Consider the following 8,217-nt stretch of genomic DNA (forward strand, 5'->3'; position numbering starts at 1 on the left):
CGGGCTTTGGAGTCAGAGGTTGTGGGTTCAAATCCCACCTCTGCCAATTGTCAGCTGTGTGACTATGGGCAAGTCACTTAACTTCATCCCGGCTCTGCCGATTGTCAGCTGTGTGACTTTGGGTGAATCACTTCACTTCTCTGTGCCTCAGTTACCTCATCTGTATAATGGGGGTTAAGACTGAGAGCCCTACGTGGGACAACCTGATCACCTTGTATCCTCCCCCAGTGCTTTGCATATAGTAAGTGTTTAATAAATGCATTATTATTATTATTATTATTACTGTGTGCAAAGCACTGTACTAAGCACTTGGGAGAGTACAGTACAACAAACACATTCCCTGTCTACAGCGAGCTCACAATCTAGAGAGCTATGGGGTCAGAGCAGGGGCAGAGGGGGGCACCCCTTTCTGCGTACATCTCTTAATCTCATCTGTAAAATGGGGATTAAGACTGTGAGCCCCACGAGGGACAACCTGATCACCTTGTATCCCCCCAGTGCTTAGAACAGTGTTTGCACATAGTAAGCGCTTTATAAATGCTATCGTTATTATTACTCTCTGTGCCTCAGTTCCCTCCTCTGTAAAATGGGGATTAAGACTGTGAGCCCCACGTGGGATAACCTGATCACCTTGTATCCCCCCAGCGCTTAGAACAGTGCTTTGCACATAGTGAGCGCTTAACAAATAGCATCATTATTATTATGTAGACAGGTGTCAAAGTCGTCAGAACAAATAGACTTAAAGCTATATGCTCACCATTAACAATCCCCACCTGAGTCAAGGACTGTGTCGGACCTGATTAACTTTTATCTACCCCAACGTTTAAAACAGCGCTTGACACATAGTAAGTGCTTAACAAGTACAACAATTATTATTATTATTATTATCCTATGTATCCTGACCCGTTTTCCAGGGTGCTGTGTTCCTGATTCTGGAAGGTTTCTACCATCCTATTTTTGTTTGTTTGTTTCTTGTATCTCTAAGGGAGCTGGTGACACAGGCCTTTCTACAAAAAAAAGGCTCACGAACCACAACCCAGCCAAAGTACAGTCCTCAGGGCCAAGAGTATGATATGAGTACCTGAAGGAAGGATTGAAAAAATACACACCAATTTACCTTCCTTCTCCCGATTTTGGCCATTCTGGGAACAGAACTCTTCCTGAACTCAAACAGCAGTGCCACCACCTTTTGTTAAATGTGAAAGGATAAAGAAAAATCCTTACCAGAAGTGGGGTTCGAACCCACGCGGACACACGTCCATTGGATCTTAAGTCCAACGCCTTAACCACTCGGCCATTCTGGTGATAAGCTTGAGTTTTTATCTTCTCATCATGACTCCGGATTAGGTGCCTCGTCATAATACGTGAGGATCATAGATTTGTTGTGGGCAGAGAACGTATCTACCAACTCTGTTGTATTGTACTTTCCCAAACGCTCAGTGCAGTGCTCAGCACATAGTAAACCCTCAATAAATACCATTGTGATGATGACGGTGGTGGTGAATGGCTCCTACTCCAACCCTCCTCATTCATTCAATCGTATTTTTTGAGTGCTTACTGTGTGCAGAGCGCTGTACTACGTGCTTGGGAAGTACAGGTTGGCAACATATAGAGACGGTCCCTACCCAACAGCGGGCTCACAGTCTAGAAGCGGGAGACAGACAACAAAACAAATTAACAAAATAAAATAAAGAGAATAAATATGTGCAAATAGAACAAATAAATAAATACCTCAGCCTCTCAGCTGCCTTCGACACTGTGGTTCACCCTCTTCTCCTCAACACACTATCCAACCTTGGCTTCACAGACTCCGTCCTCTCCTGGTTCTCCTCTTATTTCTGTGTCCGTTCATTCTCAGTCTCCTTCATGGGCTCCTCCTCCCCCTCCTGTCCCCTTATTGTAGGGGTTCCTCAAGGGTCAGTTCTTGGTCCCCTTCTGTTCTCTATCTACACTCACTCCCTTGGTGAACTCATTCTCTCCCACGGCTTCAACTATCACCTCTACGCTGATGACACCCAAATCTACATCTCCTCCCTTGTTCTCTCTCCCTCCCTCCAGGCTCGTATCTCTCCTGCCTTCAGGACATCTCCACCTGGACGTCTGCCCGCCATCTAAAACTCAACATGTCCAAGACTGAGCTCCTTATCTTCCCTCCCAAACTCTGTCCTCTCCCTGACTTACCCGTCACTGTGGACGGCACTACCATCCTTCCCGTCTCACACAACCTTGGTGTCATCCTTGACTCCACTCTCTCATTCACCCCACACATCCAATCCGTCACCAAAACCTGCCGGTCTCACCTCCGCAACATCGCCAAGATCCGCTCTTTCCTCTCCATCCAAACCGCTACCTTGTTGGTTCAGTCTCTCATCCTATCCCGCCTGGATTACTGCATCAGCCTCCTTTCTGATCTCCTATCCTCCTGTCTCTCCCCACTTCAGTCTATACTTCACTCTGCTGCCCAGATTATCATTGTACAGAAACGCTCTGGGCATGTCACTCCCCTCCTCAAAAATCTCCAGTGGTTGCCTATCAACCTTCACGTGAAGCAAAAACTCCTCACTCTCGGCTTCAAAGCTCTCCCTCACCTCGCTCCCTCCTACCTCACCTCCCTTCTCCCCTTCTCCAGCCCAGCCCGCACCCTCCACTCCTCTGCCGCTGCTAACCTCCTCACTGGGCCTTGTTCTCGCCTGTCCCGCCATCGACCCCCGGCCCACGTCCTTCCTCTGCCCCGGAATGCCCTCCCTCCACACATCCGCCAAGCTAGCTCTCTTCCTCCCTTCAAAGCCCTACTGAGAGCTCACCTCCTCCAGGAAGCCTTCCCACACTGAGCCCCCCTCTTCCTCTGCTCCTCCTCCTCCCCTCCCCACGGCCCCCCTCCCTCTGCCCTCCCCCCTCCCCCTTGTCTATATCTGTACATATTTATTATGTCACCTCCTCCAGGAAGCCTTCCCACACTGAGCCCCCCTCTTCCTCTGCTCCTCCTCCTCCCCTCCCCACCGCCCCCCTCCCTCTGCCCTCCCCCCTCCCCCTTGTCTATATCTGTACATATTTATTACTCTATTTCATTTTATTAGTGATGTGTATACAGCTATAATTCTATTTATTCTGATGGTATTGACACCTGTTCTCTTGTTTTGTTTCGTTGTCTGTCTCCCCCTTCTAGACTGTGAGCTCATTGTTGGGTAGGGACTGTCTCTATATGTTGCTGATTTGTACTGCCCAAGCGCTTAGTACAGCGCTCTGCACACAGTAAGCGCTCAATAAATACGATTGAATGAATGACTACTGTAATTGGTTCCCGTGGCTTTGGTCTAGTGCATATTCAAGCAATTAATGGTTATTTATTCATTTATTTTACTTGCACCTATCTATTCTATTTATTTTATTTTGTTAGCATGTTTGGTTTTGTTCTCTGTCTCCCCCTTTTAGACTGTGAGCTCACTGTTGGGTAGGGACTGTATATGTTGCCAACTTGTACTTCCCAAGCGCTTAGTCCAGTGCTCTGCACACAGTAAGCGCTCAATAAATACGATTGATTGATTGATTGAGTGCAGAGCATTGTACTAAGCACTTGGGAGAGTACAGTACAGCAGAATTAGCAGACACGTCTCCTGCCCATTACAAGTTTACAATCTAGAGGGGGAGGCAGACATTAATATGAATATTATTCACATTCACTGAATGAAAACCCAGCAAAAACTGTGGCATTGGCTGAAACAGATGGGGTTGAAGAGCCTCTGAAAACCTGTATATTGGCCCCGAGACTGGGAGGGAACTTGGCATTCCAAGAGGCCTTTCCCTTTCTCCCACTCCCTTCTGCATCACCCTGACTTGCTCCCTTTATTCATCCCCTTCCCAGCCCCGCAGCACTTACGTACAGATCCGCAATGCGTTTATTTCTATTAATGTCTCTCTCCCCCTCTAGACTGTAAGCTCACTGTGGGCAGGGAATGTGTCCGTTATATTTTTATATTTCTAGACTGCGAGCCCGCTGTTGGGCAGGGACCGTCTCTGTATCATCATCAATTGTATTTATTGAGCACTTACTGTGTGCAAAGCACTGTACTAAGCGCTTGGGAAGTACAAATTGGCAACATATAGAGACAGTCCCTACCCAACATCATCATCATCATCATCAATCGTATTTATTGAGTGCTTACTATGTGCAGAGCACTGTACTAAGTGCTTGGGAAGTACAAATTGGCAACATATAGAGACAGTCCCTACCCAACAGTGGGCTCACGGTCTAAAAGGGGGAGACAGAGAACAAAACCAAACATAGTAACAAAATAAAATAAATAGAATAGATATGTACAAGTAAAATAAATAAATAGACTAATAAATATGTGCAAACATATATACATGTATACAGGTGCTGTGGGGAAGGGAAGGAGGTATGATGGGGGGATGGAGAGGGGGACGAGGGGGAGAGGAAGGAAGGGGCTCAGTCTGGGAAGGCCTCCTGGAGGAGGTGAGCTCCCTATATGTTGCCGACTTGTACTTCCCGAGCGCTTAGTACAGTGCTCTGCACACAGTAAGCGCTCAATAAATACGATTGAGTGGATGAATGAATCCCCATTTTACAGAGGATGTAAGGGAGGCACAGAGAAGTTAAGTGACTTACCCAAAGTCACACAGCTGACAACTGGCAGAGCTGTACTCTCCCAAGCGCGTAGAACAGCGCTCTGCATACGGTAAGCGCTCAATAATTAGAATTGATTTTTTTTATGGCGTTTGTTAAGCACTTACTACGTGTCAAGCACTGTTGTGAAGAAGGGTGACCCCCCCTACCCTCCAGAAGCGTGTCTCCTCCTCTTCCCTCCAGCCCCGGGCTTGGGCAGAATGGGCCCCGGGAAGTCATTCCCAGAACTTGGCATAGGCCCACACTGACTCAGGGCCGGGCCTAGTCTGGGCCAACGATGGTCGGGGCCGCTTCAATTCAATTTCAATTCAATCGGATTTCTTGAGCACGGGCTTGGGGGTCAGAGGTCGTGGGTTCGAATCCCGACTCGGATATGTTGCCAATTTGTACTTCCCAAGCGCTTAGTACAGTGCTCTGCACATAGTAAGCGCTCAATAAATATGATTGATGATGATGATGACTCCACCGCTTGGCAGCTGGGTGACCTTGGGCAAGCCACTTCAATCCTCTGGGCCTCAGTTACCCCATCTGTAAAATGGGGATTCAGACTTGTGAGCCCCACGTGGGACAACCTGATCACCTTGTATTCCCCCCACCCCAGCGCTAGAGAAGCAGCGTGGCTCAGCGGAAAGAGCCTGGGCTTTGGAGTCAGAGGTGGTGGGATCACATCCCGGCTCTGCCACTTGTCAGCTGGGTGACTTTGGGCAAGTCACTTCACTTCTCTGGGCCTTAGTTAACTCAACTGTAAAATGGGGATTACGACTGTGAGCCCCATGTGGGACCACCTGATCACCTTGTATCCCCCCACCCCCCAGTGCTTTGCACATATTAAGTGCTTGATAAATGCCATTCTTATTACTGGGTGCAAAGCACTGTACTAAGCGCTTGGGAGAGTACAATACAACAGACACATTCCCTGTCTACAACAAGCTCACAATCTAGAGAGCTATGGGGTCAGAGCTGGGGAGGAGGGGGGCACCCCTTTCTTTGTACATCTCTTAATCTCATTAAGACTGTGAATCCCATGTAGGACAGGGACCATGTCAATGTGATTAGCTTGCATCTTCCTTAGCGCTCAGGACAGTGCTTGGCACCGAGTAAGCGCTTAAAAAATACCATAATCATCTCCCAGTCGTTCATTCAATCAATCTTATTTATTGAGCGCTTATTGTGTGTAAAGCACTGTACTAAGCGCTTGGGAGAGTACAATATAACAACATTCATTCATTCAATCGTATTTATTGAGCGCTTACTGTGTGCAAAGCACTGTACTATGCGCTTGGGAGAGTACAAAATACCAACATTCATTCATTCAATCGTATTTATTGAGCGCTTACTGTGTGCAAATCACTGTACTAAGCGCTTGGGAGAGTACAAAATAGCAACATTCATTCATTCAATCGTATTTATTGAGCGCTTACTGTGTGCAGAGCACTGTACTAAGCGCTTAACAGACACGAGTTCACAGTCCAGAGGGAGAGACAGACATTAATATAGATAGATAAACAAATAAATTACAGATATATACAGATATAATAATAATAATTGTGGTGTTAAATGCTTACTATGCGCTGAGCACTGTTCTAAGCGCCGGGGTAGACACAAGCTAATCAGGTTGGACACAGTCCATGTCCCACCCGGGTCTCACCGTCTTGATCCCCATTTTACAGATGAGGTAACAGAGAAGTGAAATGATTCGCCCAAGGTCACCCAGCAGACATGCGGCAGAGCGGGGATTTAGAACCACGACCTCTGACTCCCCCATATGGGCGATGGGGTTAAGAAGACACACTGGGCCTAATCAATCAATCAATCAATCAATCGTATTTATTGAGCGCTTACTGTGTGCAGAGCACTGGACTAAGCGCTTGGGAAGTACAAGTTGGCAACATATAGAGACCGTCCCTACCCAACAGTGGGCTCACAGTCTAAAAGGGCCTAAGACAAACTGGTTTGAAAAATGAATCTAGGAGAGAGGGGTCATTCCTCTGGATCATCAGAGCCTCGATGGCTGTCGGGATCTGGCACTGGCCAAGTTGCCCACTGGTCCAGAGTTCCTCTCCCTCCGCAGCCGAAGGGTCCCCAGAGTCACCCGGGTGACTTTGGGCAAGTCACTTCTCTGGGCCCCAGTTCCCTCATCTGGAAAATGGGGCTGAAGGCTGCGAGCCCCCCGTGGGACAACCTGATCGCCCCGTGACCTCCCCAGCGCTTAGAACTCTATTTATTTATTTATTCTACTTGTACCTATCTATTCTATTGATTTTATTTTGTTGGTATGTTTGGTTTTGTTCTCTGTCTCCCCCTTTTAGACTGTGAGCCCGCTGTTGGGGAGGGACTGTCTCTATATGTTGCCAATTTGGACTTCCCAAGCGCTTAGTACAGTGCTCTGCACATAGGAAGCGCTCAATAAATACGATTGATGATGATGATGACTTGTACATATCTATTCTATTGATTTTATTTTGTTGGTATGTTTGGTTTTGTTCTCCGTCTCCCCCTTTTAGACTGTGAGCCCGCTGTTGGGGAGGGACCGTCTCTATATGTTGCCAATTTGGACTTCCCAAGCGCTTAGTACAGTGCTCTGCACATAGGAAGCGCTCAATAAATACGATTGATGATGATGATGACTTGTACATATCTATTCTATTGATTTTATTTTGTTGGTATGTTTGGTTTTTTTCTCTGTCTCCCCCTTTTAGACTGTGAGCCCGCTGTTGGGGAGGGACTGTCTCTATATGTTGCCAATTTGGACTTCCCAAGCGCTTAGTACAGTGCTCTGCACATAGGAAGCGCTCAATAAATACGATTGATGATGGGAGGCCTAAGTCAAGGCCTGAGCAGTGCAGGGTCTCTCAGGGTTTCAACCCAAGGGCCTCAACCACCCCCCGCCCCCCCAAATCGCATCTCCTCTGGATGGGGGGGACGGGGGCAGCCTTTCCTCCCCATCCCCGCCTGAGAGACACCCCACTGTCGACCCCCGGCCCACGTCCTTCCCCCGGCCCGGAATGCCCTCCCTCCCCACATCCGCCAAACTAGCTCCCTTCCTCCCTTCAAAGCCCTACTGAGAGCTCACCTCCTCCAGGAGGCCTTCCCAGACTGAACCACCCCCTTTTCCTCTGCTCCTCCTCCCCTCCCCATTGCCCCCACTCCCTCCCTCTGCCCTACCCCCTTCCCCTCCCCATAGCACTTGTGTATATTTGTCCAGCGCTTCGAACAGTGCCCAGTGCTTAGAACAGTGCTTTGCACATAGTAAGCACTTAAAAAATGTCATTAAATAAATAAATAATAAATGCATATTTATTACTCTATTTTATTAATAATAATAATAATGGCACTTATTGATCAATCAATCATATTTATTGAGCGCTTACTGTGTGCAGAGCACTGTACTAAGCGCTTGGGAAGTACAAGTTGGCAACACATAGAGACAGTCCCTACCCAACAGCGGGCTCACAGTCTAGAAACACTTACTAGGTGCAAAGCACTGTTCTAAGCGCTGGGGAGGTTACAAGGTGATGTGTATGTTTCTATAATCCTATTTATCTACTCTGATATATTGACACCTGTCCTCT

General features: G+C 47.6%; 1 non-coding gene across 1 annotated transcript; it reads right to left on the minus strand.

The window, feature by feature from the left end:
* Positions 1–1,221: 1,221 nt before the first annotated feature.
* On the minus strand, positions 1,222–1,304 carry TRNAL-UAA. The gene has a single exon. It is a non-coding gene; the product is annotated as a tRNA-Leu (tRNA).
* Positions 1,305–8,217: the final 6,913 nt, after the last annotated feature.

Source organism: Tachyglossus aculeatus, chromosome 22 (assembly GCF_015852505.1).
Source record: "Tachyglossus aculeatus isolate mTacAcu1 chromosome 22, mTacAcu1.pri, whole genome shotgun sequence".
Classification (NCBI taxonomy): Eukaryota; Metazoa; Chordata; class Mammalia; order Monotremata; family Tachyglossidae; genus Tachyglossus; species Tachyglossus aculeatus.